The sequence below is a fragment of the Pleurodeles waltl genome, chromosome 7 (genome assembly GCF_031143425.1).
Source record: "Pleurodeles waltl isolate 20211129_DDA chromosome 7, aPleWal1.hap1.20221129, whole genome shotgun sequence".
NCBI classification, from domain to species: Eukaryota; Metazoa; Chordata; class Amphibia; order Caudata; family Salamandridae; genus Pleurodeles; species Pleurodeles waltl.
The window spans coordinates 40189450-40206189 of NC_090446.1; positions in this window are offsets into that span (position 1 = coordinate 40189450).

A 16740-nucleotide genomic window follows, 5' to 3' on the forward strand; every position below is an offset into this window, starting at 1 on the left:
ATACCTAATGCAAAAATATCATCAGTGATTGTATTATCCAATCATAAACTGCACGCTAAATGGTCCCTAATTCTTATTTGTCACAGTGGGGCCCTCCCTTAAGTAAAATACATATCAAATCCTTGATTGCAATCTAGCCTTTATGGCGATTGCTTTGCCGAGTATTTGAAGAGTTAAACATGTGCCAACATGTAGGTAAGTGCATACCAAGACTTAAAATGATCCCCGATTCTTGTTCGCCACTAATGAGCATGTTGTGCTGTAAAATACAGTATAAAATCTTGAAATGCAATTTATGCAGGCTGAAGTGTTAGACTGTCTTTTACATGTAGGTTCACTGAGTATATAAAAAACAGCTAGGGCCTCATTTTTTTATGCTAGGGCGGCGCTACAATGGCTTTTTCCACGCGATTGAATCCAATGGGCCCCTATGTACTCTGCAGGAGTAGCACCAAAATGTTGAGGCTACTCCTGCAGAGTACATCAATAGCATCAGGAACACTGACGCTATTTCCCCCTACCCTGCACCATGGTGCGCCGTATGGTACATGTGGTGCACACATGGTGGCGGTAGGGGGGTGTCAAGGGGTACAAGGAAACTTGTGCAGTACAGGGTGCAGCGCCACTTTTCTTAAATGAGCCCCTTAGATTGCCAAACACTTGCATCAGACAGAGCGTGAAAAATCTCAAGGGTAGTCAGGGCCGGGAGAGTACCTAATCTGACTGAATACAGTTCACCAGCCAGGTAGTGATATGTTAGGAGAATTAACTATGGGTCAGTAGGAGGTTTATATTTCGGCAAATTCCTCATCCATATCCTTTTAAATTTAAAGGAAAGAGGACCGCTTTCCCGCTCTACCAAGGCTTATTTGCAGTAAACACAATTTTGTCTCTCAGATAGATGTTGACAAGGTAAGCTCAGTTCAGTGCAGTCCATGAAGCTTGCTAGATGGAAGGTATGTCAGGAGGATCAAAGGGGGCTTTGTCAGCCTCTGCAATCTGTCCTGTGTTGTCATTTTCCCTTCCACCTTTTTAAGAAACTTCACTAGACAGCAGTTCAGCTGGAGTAAAGCAGGCCAGCACAGCCTGCCTGTGTGTGTGGATTCTTCTTTGATTTTAAACAGTAGCCTGTGTGGGCCGTTAGCTCTTTGCAAATACATATTAGGCCCATATTTATACTTTTTGATACAAACATGCGCTAGCTCAGGTTTGCGTCAAAAAGATTAACGCTGGCTACCGTCATTCCAACGCGCCAGTGGAGCGTCTTATTTCAGGAATGACGCTTGCCGGCGCTGCAGCCTGGTTAGCGTCAAAATAAATTATGCTAACCGGGCAGCAGAGGCATAGTGAAGACTGGGGGTTGTGCGTCAAAGAATGGTGCAAGTCAGGTTAGCGTCAAAAATATTGACTCTAACCTGACTAGCGTAATTATTTGATGCACAACCCCCATGGAAATGACTCCTGTCTTCGGAAAGACAGGAGTCATGCCCCCCCTGTCCAATGGACATGCCCAGGGCACTTCTGTCCCCTGGGCATGGTCATTCGGCACAATGACATGTAGGGGGGCCCAAGTTAGGCCCCCCCCCATGCCACTTAAAAAAAAAAAAATAGAAATACGTACCTGGACTTACCTGGGATGGGTCCCCCCATCCATGGGTGTCCTCCAGGGGTGGGTGAGGGTGGCAGGGGGTGTCCCAGGGTGCAGGGAAGGGCACCTGTGCACTGCTTCTATGGTCTCCCACCATGGAAATTAGCCCACAGATCCCCTAACGCCTGCCCTGACCCAGGCGTTGAAAAATGACACTAATCCGGCTTAGCACCATTTTTTAAGGCCCGCCTCCTCCCGTGTGTCATTTTTGCATGGGAGTTTAAATAAGGTGCAAATACCTTAGAGTCATTTTTTGCACGGGAACGCCTACCTGGCATCTCATTAACGCAAGGTAGGTTTTCATGTCCAGAAAGTGATGCAAACTCCATAACTTTGACGCTAGACTGGTCTAGCGTCAAAGTATAAATATGGAGTTAAGTTTGCGCCAGATTTGATTAAACAAAAATGGCGCAAATCTGGCGCAAACAGAGTATAAATATGCCCCTAAATGTGGCAGGTCTTCTTTGCCATTGTTACATATGCACCAGCTGTTCTGTACTGGGTTTCTCTCCCAGGGCGCTAGATGTAGCCGGGATGGGAGCAGGCCAAGGTGTTATTTCCAAAAATTCTCTTTGAGGGAATTAGTGTACCCAGAGTGAAAGTAGTATATATATTGAGGCATTCTCTGGCTGGAAAGTTATCCCCACTCTGCAGCTTGGTCCAAAGGTGTGAATTCAGTGAGTTCGGCGCAGCCCTCCTGATTTTGTTCCAGTATTTTAGGTAAGCCCCCGTCTGCTTCTGAAGTCCAAATTAAAATAAAATATTTGCTGATGATGTATATTTATGGAGGTTAAAGATCATTCTATTTGCCGTGACCATGATACTGTCCAACAAAGATGCATCCCTCTCAGGGATTCACTCCCATACCTTATGGATGGTGCCAGTTTTGCCTGAATCACCTGGAGTAATGGTGTCAATGTGGGTCTTGATAGTTTTCTCTTTATTTTTTTAAGGTTATGGCCAATGTATTGCCTTTTCTTCCCAGAGCGTTTTTCTGGGGAGTAAATGATCACATTTATCCATGATGACTCCCAGGTATTTGTATTCATGTACTGTCTTCAGCCGCCTCTTGGTCAGATACCACTTGATAAGCCTCTTGTTGCTTTGTTAATTGTCATTGTTTTTTTATTTTTTAGATTGATGACCAGGGCATTTTCTGTAGAGTAGTCCTGCACTGTGTTAAGAAGGTGCTGCAGCACCACTTGGGAAAAGCTTATTAAGTCCAAGTCGTTGGCGTAGGAGGCTGGAGAGAACCATGTCTCCTAATTTCAGGGCGTGGGAGTTGCTTGTGTTTATCTTGGACGTTAGGTTGGCCAGGAAGAGTTTGAACAGGTGGGGTGTAAGTACACATCCCTGCTTCAGCCCTTTAGTTGTTGTAATTCTTATGGAAAGGTGTATACCAGCACCCAGCTTGATCTGCACCCATTTATCCGTGTGCAGATGTAAGAGCAGGTTCAGTAGAGATGACGAAATACTCCAGTTTGATAATTTGCACCAGGGTTTGCCTCGGTCAAATTGGTCAAAAGCGGACAATCCTCAATAAAACATAGATATAGAGGCAAACTTGCTCCTATTGCTGCATCAATCAGAAAGGTTAGGGCCAAGATGTTGGTTGTGGTACCAGTATGTTTGGAGAACCCCATCTGGTTTGGTGGTATTATGCTCTTGTCTGAGGCCCATGATGTTAATTCCTCAAGAAGTGTGCTTGGGAAGTACTTAGCCTCATTATCAATAAGCGCGACAAAGCAGTAACTTTTGCAGAACGTTTATCTCCACTTCTAAAGATGGAGGAATCTATAGACTCACTGTATAATGCCAGTATTACTCCCTCGGTTGCTGTCTGATTGAAGACAGGGTCAAGTCTCTCATCCCAGTATCCTGCATCCTGTTTAAGCAAGCCTGGGAAGATGACATTTGGTCCTGGGGCCCCATCTCAACTGCCCTTAGTTATTTGTCTCCTTATTACCTCAGTATTAATCAAGAGTATTGCATCAAGGTGGTCAAACGTTGAATGCCGAGGGACAGGTTGTGAACAAGTTTGTCTTATTTCATTGCTATTGAGGGCAGTTGTCAAGGGCATGATTGGTAGCTCCTTCAGCAGGAATTTTGGCCAGGTTTCCTCTGATAGGTGTGAGTTAATTCCTCCTTGAGAAGGTTGCAAAAGCTTGTTGGTGGTTTTCCCGAGCCGTGCACTATCATTGTTCCTTACATCAGAGTTCAATTTGGCCCAAAACAAGTCATTATGCTGTCTTTTTGTGGCCAATTTTAATTTGTAATGCCGTTTTGTTGCATCTCAGCAACTGTTACAGCATTATGGCCCTCATTACAACCCTGGCGGTCAAAGACCGCCAGGGTTGTTTTGGCGATTGTACCGCCAACAGACTGGTGGTACAAATCGCCATATTATGACCGGGGTGGTAGTGCCGCGGTCGCACCGCCGGGACTGGCTGTTTCCCGCCATCGCTGTCCGGTGGTTATATGGGGATTATGACTCCCCTTCGCGTCAGCCTGTCCATGGCGGTAGAGACCGCCATGGAAAGGCTGGCGGGAAGGGGAGTCGCGGGGCCCCTGGGGGCCCCAGCACTGCCCATGCACTTAGCATGGGCAGTGCAGGGGCCCCCAGGCACAGCCCCACCCTGCTTTTCACTGTCTGCACAGCAACACAGCAGACAGTGAAAAGCACAATTAGGAACCGGCTGCAATGTTACGGCTGACATCCCCGCTGGCCCAGCGGGGATATTGTAATGTGGCAGGTGGGTTTGCGGCTGCATAAGCGGCCGCTTGGCGGTCCAACCTTGGCGGGTGGCCTCTGCCGCCCGCCAATGTTGTAATGAGGGCCTATGTCTCTTGGGCTGTGATGAAGGGCTTGTTGTCTTTTTAAGTGACTTCAGTTGTTTGATCTGTGATGATTTTATTGAGTACTGTTGCTAAGTGCCTGGTGTTAGGTTCCTTGGTTTTATTGGGGTGGCAAAAGTGTCAGTGATCTCTTTGGTAAATAGCTCCAATGTGTTTAGAGTGTTGTTGGACTTTTCCCAATGTTGATGTAGCAGCCCCTTCACTGAATCCAGCAGATTTTCTATGGATTTAAGCGTAATCCTTTTGTTGAGTTTTGTAAAAGCTGAGCCAGGTGCCTCAACTGTGTGCCAAAAGTCATTAGGAGCTGCCGCAAAGATGACTGTTTGTGGAAGGTGATCATCTCACATAGGTGGAATGAATGGAAGTTGTACATTAGTGGGAACGTGACAAATGTATTATCTACTGTTGAACTAATTGAGTTTGAGTGAAACAATGCTGTTGGAGGATTATCTGCCAAAAAAACGGCCATTGAATGCACAGAAGCTTAAATGCTCTGGAAGCCCTAGAAATTATCTACTGATTTTGTATAGCTTGCATGTTGTGTTTCCACCCTGAACTGGGGGATCCCATTGTGAGGACTAAGATGCTATGAAGTTCTCATTGGAGGAAAATCCTAAGAGGTGTAAGTTGAAAACACCTGACACCACTATATTCAAGATTTGTTCTTCCTCCAAATACCTCAAAATTTCGACAATCAGCAATCTTGAGGCCCATAACCTATTTTTAGGGTGTATATAAATGCTGCCTATAACAACTTCCCTTTTGTCATTCTGGCAGTGGATTGTACTCCTGATTGCATTTATTGACGGCAAGTCCAAATGTAGTGTCTTAACCTCTTGGGTGCCTTGGACGAGATCATCTCGTCCATGGCACAGGGGAACTTGGGGGCGCGCTAGCGCGCCCCCCGTGCACCCCCCTTCCCCCCCAAGTCGGGGATGGAAGGGGAAGACCTTCCCCTTCCACCCTGACCCCCCCCACCCCCCCCCCTGTGACGTCAGCGCGCGCGCGCGCGCTGATGTGTCACAGGGGCCTCCCTCGTCGCGCTGGAAGCTCTGCTTCCATCGCGATTGAAAAAGAAATGCAAAAGCATTTCTTTTTCAATCACTTGGCAGGCCCGGAGGGGCTTCAAAGGGAAGGAAAAGTATTTCCTTCCCTTTGAAGTCCCTCCGAGGGTTTCAAAAGCCGGATTGCTTGCAATCCGGCTTTTGAAACCCCACTAGACACCAGGGATTTTTTTTTTTTTTCATTGAAATTGACAAAAGGGAGCGACCCCTTGGGCAAGGGTCGCTCCCAGGGGGGCATATTTTCGGGAAGGCCTTTTCTGCCCCCCCTGGGGGCAGATCGGCCTACTATTAGGCCGATCTGCCCCCAGGGGGGGCAGAAACCTCTAGGCACCAGGGACCATTTTTTTTTTTTTGTTTGTTTTTTTTTAGTGGGGAGCGACCCCTTAGGCAAGGGTCGCTCCCCTTGGGGGAAAATTATATTTTGCCCATTTCTGCCCCCCTTGGGGGCAGATTGGCCTATTTTGATGAGGCCAATCTGCCCCCAAGGGGGGTAGAAACCACTAGACACCAGGGAGTTTTTTCTTTGCGTGAATTTCACGTAAAGGGAGCGACCACTTAGGCAAGGGTCGCTCCCTGGGGGGGAGGGCAATTTATTTTAGGCCATTTCTGCCCCCCTGGGGGCAGATCGGCCTATTATTAGGTAGATCTGCCCCCAGGGGGGGAAGAAACCTCTAGGCGCCAGGGCAATTTTTTTTTTTGTGTTTTTTTTTTTTGTTCTTTCTTTTTTTTAGAGATGGGGAGCGACCCATCAGGCAAGGGTCGCTCCCCTGGGGGGCAAATTGTATTTAGACCATTTCTGCCTCCCTGGGGGCAGATTGGCCGATTTTAGGTCAATCTGCCCCCAAGGGGGCAGAAACCACTAGGCACTGGGGATTTGTTTTTTGGCGCCAATGTCACGCAGGGGGAGCGACCCCGTAGGCAAGGTTCGCTCCCGGGGGGGGTGGGGGTTGGGGGGGCAAATTTATTTTAGGCCATTTCTGCCCCCCGGGGGACAGATCGGCCTATTATTAGGCCGAACTGCCCCCGGGGGGGGGCAGAACACTCTAGGCGCCAGGGCAATTTTTTTTTTGTGTTTTTTTTTTTTTGTTGTTTCTTTTTTTAGAGATGGGGAGCGACCCATCAGGCAAGGGTCGCTCCCCTGGGGGGGCAAATTGTATTTAGACCATTTCTGCCCCCCTGGGGGCAGATTGGCCAATTTTAGGTCAATCTGCCCACAAGGGGGCAGAAACCACTAGGCAGCGGGCATTTGTTTTTTGGCGCCAATGTCACGCAGGGGGAGCGACCCCGTAGGCAAGGGTCGCTCCCGGGGGGGCGGGGGTGTTGGGGGGGCAAATTTATTTTAGGCCATTTCTGCCCCCCCGGGGGGCAGATCGGCCTATTATTAGGCCGATCTGCCCCCGGGGGGGGGGGGGGGCAGAAACCTCTAGGCGCCAGGGGAATTTTTCTTTTTTTTCTTTGTTTTTTTTTTTTTGAGATGGGGAGCGACCCATCAGGCAAAAGTCGCTCCCCTGGGGGACAAATTGTATTTAGGCCATTTCTGCCCCCCTTGGGGGCAGATTGGCTGAGTTTAGGTCAACCTGCCCCCAAGGGGGCAGAAACCACTAGGCACCGGGCATTTGTTTTTTGGCGCCAATGTCACGCAGGGGGAGCGACCCCGTAGGCAAGGGTCGCTCCTGGGGGGGGCGGGGGTGTTGGGGGGGCAAATTTATTTTAGGCCATTTCTGCCCCCCCGGGGGGCAGATCGGCCTATTATTAGGCCGAACTGCCCCCGGGGGGGGGGGCAGAACACTCTAGGCACCAGGGCAATTTTTTTTTTTTTTTTTTGTTGTTTCTTTTTTTAGAGATGGGGAGCGACCCATCAGGCAAGGGTCGCTCCCCTGGGGGGGCAAATTGTATTTAGACCATTTCTGCCCCCCTGGGGGCAGATTGGCCAATTTTAGGTCAATCTGCCCCCAAGGGGGCAGAAACCACTAGGCACCGGGGATTTGTTTTTTGGCGCCAATGTCACGCAGGGGGAGCGACCCCGTAGGCAAGGGTCGCTCCCGGGGGGGGGTGGGTGTTGGGGGGGCAAATTTATTTTAGGCCATTTCTGCCCCCAGGGGGGGGGGGCAGAAACCTCTAGGCGCCAGGGGAATTTTTCTTTTTTTTCTTTTTTTTTTTCTTTTTTTTTTTTTTTAGAGATGGGGAGCGACCCATCAGGCAAAAGTCGCTCCCCTGGGGGACAAATTGTATTTAGGCCATTTCTGCCCCCCTTGGGGGCAGATTGCCTGAGTTTAGGTCAACCTGCCCCCAAGGGGGCAGAAACCACTAGGCACCGGGCATTTGTTTTTTGGCGCCAATGTCACGCAGGGGGAGCGACCCCGTAGGCAAGGGTCGCTCCCGGGGGGGTGGGTGTTGGGGGGGCAAATTTATTTTAGGCCATTTCTGCCCCCCCGGGGGCAGATCGGCCTATTATTAGGCCGAACTGCCCCCGGGGGGGGGTGTTGGGGGGGCAAATTTATTTTAGGCCATTTCTGCCCCCGGGGGGGGGGGGGGGGGCAGAAACCTCTAGGCGCCAGGGGAATTTTTCATTTTTTTTTTTTTTTTTTTTTTTGTTGTTTCTTTTTTTAGAGATGGGGAGCGACCCATCAGGCAAGGGTCGCTCCCCTGGGGGGGCAAATTGTATTTAGACCATTTCTGCCCCCCTGGGGGCAGATTGGCCAATTTTAGGTCAATTTGCCCCCAAGGGGGCAGAAACCACTAGGCACCGGGGATTTGTTTTTTGGCGCCAATGTCACACAGGGGGAGCGACCCCGTAGGCAAGGGTCGCTCCGGGGGGGGTGGGTGTTGGGGGGGCAAATTTATTTTAGGCCATTTCTGCCCCCCCGGGGGGCAGATCGGCCTATTATTAGGCCGATCTGCCCCCGGGGGGTGGGGGGCAGAAACCTCTAGGCGCCAGGGGAATTTTTCTTTTTTTTCTTTGTTTTTTTTTTTTTAGAGATGGGGAGCGACCCATCAGGCAAAAGTCGCTCCCCTGGGGGACAAATTGTATTTAGGCCATTTCTGCCCCCCTTGGGGGCAGATTGGCTGAGTTTAGGTCAACCTGCCCCCAAGGGGGCAGAAACCACTAGGCACCGGGGATTTTGTTTTTTGGTGCCAATGTCACGCAGGGGGATCGACCCCGTAGGCAAGGGTCGCTCCCGGCGGGGGAGGGTGGGGGTTGGGGGGGCAAATTTATTTTAGGGCATTCCTGCCCCCCCCCCCCTGGGGCCGGCTGAGCTACAGGCCAAACACCACAGGTAGGCACCTTGCAAAAAACACCTCTGTTTTCTGTGAAAAAATATGTTGTGTCCACGTTGTGTTTTGGGCCATTTCCTTATGTGGGCGCTAGGTCTACCCACAGAAGTGATGTACCATTTTTATCGAGAGACTTAGGGGAACGCTGGGTGGAAGGAAATTTGTGGCTCCTCTCAGATTCCAGAACTTTCTGTCACCGAAATGAGAGGAAAAAGTGTTTTTTGGGCCAAATTTTGATGTTTGCAAAGGATTCTGGGTAACATAACCTGGTCAGAGCCCCGCAAGTCACCCCTCCTTGGATTTCCCTAGGTCTCTAGTTTTCAGAAATGCACAGGTTTGGTAGGTTTCCCTAGGTGGCGGCTGAGCTAGAGGCCAAAATCTACAGGTAGTCACTTTGCTAAAAACAGCTCTGTTTTCTGTGATATGTCCACGTTGTGTTTTGGGGCATATACTGTCGCGGGCGCTAGGCCTGCCCACACAAGTGAGGTATCATTTTTATCGGGAGACGTGGGGGAACGCTGGGTGGAAGGAAATTTGTGTCTCCTCTCAGATTCCAGAACTTTCTGCCACAGAAATGTGAGGAACATGTGTTTTTTAGCCAAATTTTGAGGTTTGCAAAGGATTCTGGGTAACAGAACCTGGTCCGAGCCACACAAGTCACCCCTCCTTGGATTCCCCTAGGTCTCTAGTTTTCAGAAATGCACAGGTTTGGTAGGTTTCCCTAGGTGGCGGCTGAGCTAGAGGCCAAAATCTACAGGTAGTCACTTTGCTAAAAACAGCTCTGTTTTCTGTGATATGTCCGTGTTGTGTTTTGGGGCATATCCTGTCGCGGGCGCTAGGCCTACCCACACAAGTGAGGTATCATTTTTATCGGGAGACGTGGGGGAACGCTGGGTGGAAGGAAATTTGTGGCTCCTCTCAGATTCCAGAACTTTCTGCCACAGAAATGTGAGGAACATGTGTTTTTTTAGCCAAATTTTGAGGTTTGCAAAGGATTCTGGGTAACCGAACCTGGTCCGAGCCACACAAGTCACCCCTCCTTGGATTCCCCTAGGTCTCTAGTTTTCAGAAATGCACAGGTTTGGTAGGTTTCCCTAGGTGGCGGCTGAGCTAGAGGCCAAAATCTACAGGTAGTCACTTTGCTAAAAACAGCTCTGTTTTCTGTGATATGTCCACGTTGTGTTTTGGGGCACATCCTGTCGCGGGCGCTAGGCCTACCCACACAAGTGAGGTATCATTTTTATCGGGAGACGTGGAGGAACGCTGGGTGGAAGGAAATTTGTGGTTCCTCTCAGATTCCAGAACTTTCTGCCACAGAAATGTGAGGAACATGTGTTTTTTTAGCCAAATTTTGAGGTTTGCAAAGGATTCTGGGTAACAGAACCTGGTCCGAGCCACACAAGTCACCCCTCCTTGGATTCCCCTAGGTCTCTAGTTTTCAGAAATGCATAGGTTTGGTAGGTTTCCCTAGCTGGCGGCTGAGCTAGAGGCCAAAATCTACAGGTAGTCACTTTGCTAAAAACAGCTCTGTTTTCTGTGATATGTCACGTTGTGTTTTGGGGCATATCCTGTCGCGGGCGCTAGGCCTACCCACACAAGTGAGGTATCATTTTTATCGGGAGACATGGGGGAACGCTGGGTGGAAGGAAATTTGTGGCTCCTCTCAGATTCCAGAACTTTCTGCCACAGAAATGTGAGGAACATGTGTTTTTTTAGCCAAATTTTGAGGTTTGCAAAGGATTCTGGGTAACCGAACCTGGTCCGAGCCACACAAGTCACCCCTCCTTGGATTCCCCTAGGTCTCTAGTTTTCAGAAATGCACAGGTTTGGTAGGTTTCCCTAGGTGGCGGCTGAGCTAGAGGCCAAAATCTACAGGTAGTCACTTTGCTAAAAACAGCTCTGTTTTCTGTGATGTGTCCACGTTGTGTTTTGGGGCATATCCTGTCGCGGGCGCTAGGCCTACCCACACAAGTGAGGTATCATTTTTATCGGGAGACGTGGGGGAATGCTGGGTGGAAGGAAATTTGTGGCTCCTCTCAGATTCCAGAACTTTCTGCCACAGAAATGTGAGGAACATGTGTTTTTTTAGCCAAATTTTGAGGTTTGCAAAGGATTCTGGGTAACAGAACCTGGTCCGAGCCACACAAGTCACCCCTCCTTGGATTCCCCTAGGTCTCTAGTTTTCAGAAATGCACAGGTGTGGTAGGTTTCCCTAGGTGGCGGCTGAGCTAGAGGCCAAAATCTACAGGTAGTCACTTTGCTAAAAACAGCTCTTTTTTCTGTGATGTGTCCACGTTGTGTTTTGGGGCATATCCTGTCGCGGGCGCTAGGCCTACCCACACAAGTGAGGTATCATTTTTATCGGGAGACTTGGGGGAACATAGAATAGCAAAACAAGTGTTATTGCCCCTTGTCTTTCTCTACATTTATTCCTTCCAAATATAGGGGTGTGTGTAAAAAAGACATCTATTTGAGAAATTCCATGTAATTCACGTGCTACTATGGTCACCCCGGAATTCAGAGATGTGCAAATAACCACTGCTCCTCAACACCTTATCTTGTGCCCTTTTTGGAAATGCAAAGGTTTTCTTGATAGCTATTTTTTACTCCTTATATTTCAGCAAATTAATTACTGTATACCCGGTATAGAATGAAAACGCACTGCAGGGTGCAGCTCATTTATTGGCTCTGGGTTCCTCGGGTTCTTGATGAACCTACAAACCCTATATATCCCCGCAACCAGACGAGTCCAGCAGACGTAACGGTATATTGCTTTCGATAATCTGACATTGCAGGGAAAAGTTACAGAGTAAAACGTAGAGAAAAATTGATGTTTTTTTCACCTCAATTTCAATATTTTTCTTTTTCAGCTGTTATTTTCTGTAGGAAACCCTTGTAGGATCTACACAAATGACCCCTTGCTGAATTCAGAATTTTGTCTACTTTTCAGAAATGTTTAGGTTTCTGGGATCCATCATTGGTTTCATGACCATTCCTGTCACTGACTGGAAGGAGGCTGAAAGCACAAAAAATTGCACAAATGGGGTATGCCCCAGTAAAATGCCAAAATTGTGTTGAAAAATTGGGTTTTCTGATTCAAGTCTGCCTGTTCCTGAAAGCTGGGAAGCTGCTGAGTTTAGCACCGCAAACCCTTTGTTGATGCCATTTTCAGGGGAAAAACCACAAGCCTTCTTCTGCAGCCCCTTTTTCCAATTTTTTTGAAAAAAACGAAATTTTCACTGTATTTTGGCCAATTTCTTGGCCTCCTTCAGGGGAACCCACAAAGTCTGGGTACCTTTAGAATCCCTAGGATGTTGGAAAAAAAGGACGCAAATTTGGCTTGGTTAGCTTATGTGGACAAAAAGTTATGAGGGCCTAAGCGCGAACTGCCCCAAATAGGCAAAAAAATGCCTGGCACAGGAGGGGGAAAAGGCCTGGCAGCGAAGGGGTTAAAAGAGCCTACACTTGATATTGATGTGTGGACTGCCAGACCGCCCGTGGAATGGCTGAATTTTGAAATATCACTATTTCTCCTCGTGTTTTACCTTTTCTTGCGTTCTGCAGCACACATGGAAGGAGGAAAAAACCTCTAAGAGGAAGGTGTCCTTTCTTGTACAAAAATAACCCTGCCTACAATGCAGACACCCTTGTACCATGGTTGGATGGTTGTGCTCCGTCTCTGGGTTGGTCCTGGCCTACCAGAGGAAGATGGTACCAGGGTTCATGGTAGAGTCTCAGCCTTATTCCCTAGCTCCTGAAAACTGGCCATTTATTTAGTACATTCCAGGCTTTCCAGAACGTACACATTCAGTGGAGGCAAGGTCGTTTGACCTTAAGCTTTTCAAGTTGACAATCAGTGTTAGTAGTTAGTAGTGTTGCAGTTTCCTTTTGATTTACATTCAGGTATAAACATTATAATGTTTGTGTCCGACTGGTCATTAAGCATTGTCTGAGGTTCACATTGAAATCTTTGCGGATGTTGTATTTTTAGTGAAGGAGCTTTCATTTCATTTCATTGTATTAAGCACAGTAGTTCTTCAAGCCGGGGGTCTTCTGTTATTGCGGCCGGCTTTGAGCAGCCAACTGAAGGCAGTTTTGCTCTCGATTAAGCTTTCCTTCTGTCTTACATACCATTGTTGTTGATGATAGGTTTCCTACTAAATCTTCACCCAACGGGGAAATGAGTTGCACTTTGAATGCTAGGTTATCTCCTATGTTAGTGTCCAGAGGTCCGCCTGGCTGTTGCAGTTCTTTATTTGGTGAGGGAATGCAAACCCCTTCTGTCCTCAATTATGCTACTTTCAGGCCTTTAGGATTCCTGATTGCATCTTCAGTGTTCGATGATGCTACTTTTACGCCTGGAAGATTCAAATTACTATTGTCTCAGTGCTCCTATAAGAATTTAGGGCATCACCCGTAACAATTTCCTGGCAATTGGAGACCCCTTCTCCAGCTTTTCCCTCTGCCTGCTTGTCCACTTCTGTAGGAACTTGTTGTTGGGGTGACATTCCAGGACTACTTTGGACACTAGGCCTTGACAATGGTCAGGGTGTGAAGTATTTCCCAAAGTAATTGGTGATGTTCTGTTTATTTCTGCCTTTCCTTCTCTGTCTCTGTGGAGCTTGTGCTTTGTTTGGCTGCCCTGATGTGTTAATAAATAATGTTTGTTGAGTTGACATCTAATTTATTTGAGCTTTCCACCTAGTTGATTTGTAATAAGATCTGAACCCCATTAGCTGGGCAACTTATGTTTTGGTCCGAGCTGGCCTACATTATGCCTGCACCAGGCATAATGTATGCAAAGGGGGCGCTCCCCCATGAAGGGGCCAAAAAATAGATTTTCTTGCACCATTGTTTTGGCACTGTTAAAACCTGCTCAGAGGAGGCTTTAAAAGGAGGCTACCATTGGTTACAATGGGCCTCTGGGTACTTTGCAGGATTATCGTCAGAATTGTTTACGCTAATGCTGTAAAGTGCCAGACTAGCGTAAACAATTCTGACCCTAGTCCCGTAATTACTGCCATGGTGCACCATGTTTTAAATACAGCACACACATGGTGGCGTTAGGGGGGCATAAAGGAGGCACAAGAAAAGTGCAGCACCACTTTCCTTAAATATGCCCCAAAGTTCACAAGGATGTTTAGTGATGATAATTGGCTGTCCATTTTTTTTACTGTTATTGTGGGGCATCCACTGATAGTTGCATAGTGTTTAAAAAAGATGTCAAGATGTTGTCCATCTGCGGTTCTTCTTCCAGCCCTAATTTCAATATAGCACTTTGAGTCGTTCCTGTTTGATATGAACTCTTAGCACACAAGGCTACCATCTCCTCCCCTTCCTGAAATCTCAGGTAGGAGAGGTCATTGTTTTTCACCTATGACACTTCCACAGCTTGCTGGCCTGAATGTTCTTGGTTAGCGTTTGTTTCTGTGACACTGGTGTATTCAGTCTCACTTGACGGTGGAGTTCGCTGATCTCCTCTCCTCTGGCTAAATGGTTCAGTTGGCTGCTGTACCCCGTGGGTTGGGGTGGGGGTGCTTTGGTCGAGGGCCTGCAACAGCCCATGGAGCCCAGAGGTACTCTTTCATCGGGGGACGCATCTGGGACAGGGGTGCTGTTGGGTGCCCTTCCTGCCTCCTTCAAGAAGGTCTCTCCATTTGATGGAGTGATGCTTGGAGGGCTCATGAGGCCCTGTTCTAAGACACTTTTCATAATTGCTGATTTCCACCTCCGTTGTGCAGGTATTCTTCAGTTTTGACTGGCCTCTGGGGCTGGAAAAATTCCTTTGGTTGCATGCTGATCCTTGTTTTGAGACCTCAATGAGGTTCAGAGCTTCTAGATGAGGAACATCTGAGAGGGGGCGAATGGAACAGACCCAGCATCCTTATGAAAACTGAATTTTATGTATATGTTTGACTGAAATCTGTAAATTGTTGCTTTTGAAGTGAAAGGGCCCTTGTCAGTTATGAGGTCTGTAGGAAAGTACCATCTTGCCTGGCATGTTACCCCCATATTTCACTGTATATATGTTGTTTTAGTTGTATGTGTCACTGGGACCCTGCCAGCCAGGGCCCCAGTGCTCATAAGTGTGCCCTGTATGTGTTACATGTGTTATGACTAACTGTCTCACTGAGACTCTGCTATCCAGAACCTCAGTGGTTATGCTCTCTCATTTCTTTCCAAATTGTCACTAACAGGCTAGTGACCAATTTCACCAATTCACATTGGCATACTGGAGCACCCTTATAATTCCCTAGTATATGGTACTGAGGTACCCAGGGTATTGGGATTCCAGGAGATCCCTATGGGCTGCAGCATTTCTTTTGCCACCCATAGGGAGCTCTGACAATTCTTACACAGGCCTGCCACTGCAGCCTGAGTGAAATAATGCACACATTATTTCACAGCCATTTTCACTGCACTTAAGTAACTTATAAGTCACCTATATGTCTAACCTTTACTTAGTAAAGGTTGGGTACTAAGTTACTTAGTGTGTGGGCACCCTGGCACTAGCCAAGGTGCCCCCACATCGTTCAGGGCAAATTCCCCGGACTTTGTGAGTGCGGGGACACCATTACACGCGTGCACTACACATAGGTCACTACCTATGTGTAGCTTCACAATGGTAACTCCGAATATGGCCATGTAACATGTCTAAGATCATGGAATTGCCCCCTCTATGCCATCCTGGCATTGTTGGCACAATCCCATGATCCCACGGGTCTGTAGCACAGACCCGGGTACTGCCAAACTGCCTTTTCAGGGGTTTCACTGCAGCTGCTGCTGCTACCAACCCCTCAGACAGGTTTCTGCCCTCCTGGGGTCCAGCCAGGCTTGGCCCAGGAAGGCAGAACAAAGGACTTCCTCAGAGAGAGGGTGTTGCACCCTCTCCCTTTGGAAAAAGGTGTGAAGGCAGGGGAGGAGTAGCCTCCCCCAGCCTCTAGAAATGCTTTCATGGGCACAGATGGTGCCCATTTCTGCATAAGCCAGTCTACACCGGTTCAGGGACCCCTCAGCCCTGCTCTGGCGCGAAACTGGACAAAGAAAAGGGGAGTGACCAATCCCCTGACCTGCACCTCCCCTGGGAGGTGCCCAGAGCTCCTCCAGTGTGCTCCAGACCTCTGCCATCTTGAAAACAGAGGTGCTGCTGGCACACTGGACTGCTCTGAGTGGCCAGGGCCAGCAGGTGACGTCAGAGACTCCTTCTGATAGGCTCCTTCAGGTGGTGCTAGCCTATCCTCTCTCCTAAGTAGCCAAACCCTCTTTTCTGGCTATTTAGGGTCTCTGCTTTGGGGAATTCCTTAGATAACAAATGCAAGAGCTCATCAGAGTTCCTCTGCATCTCTCTCTTCACATTCTGCCAAGGAATCGACTGCTGACCGCGCTGGAAGCCTGCAAAACTGCGACAACGTAGCGAAGATGACTACTGCAACTCTGTAACGCTGATCCTGCCGCCTTCTCGGCGGTTTTCCTGGTGGTGCATGCTGTGGGGGTAGTCTGCCTCCTCTCTGCACTAGAAGCTCCGAAGAAATCTCCCGTGGGTCGACGGAATCTTCCCCCTGCAACCGCAGGCACCAAAGAACTGCATCACCGGTCCCCTGGGTCTCCTCTCAGCACGACGAGCGAGGACCCTTGAATCCAGCAACTCTGTCCAAGTGACTCCCACAGACCAGTGACTCTTCAGTCCAAGTTTGGTGGAGGTAAGTCCTTGCCTCCCCACGCCAGACTGCATTGCTGGGAACCGCGTCTTTTGCAGCTGCTCCGGCTCCTGTGCACTTTTCGAGGATTTCCTTTGTGCACAGCCAAGCCTGGGTCCACGGCACTCTGAACTGCATTGCACGACCTCCTGAGTTGTCTTCCGGCGGCGTGGGACACTCTTGTGCAACTTTGGGTGAG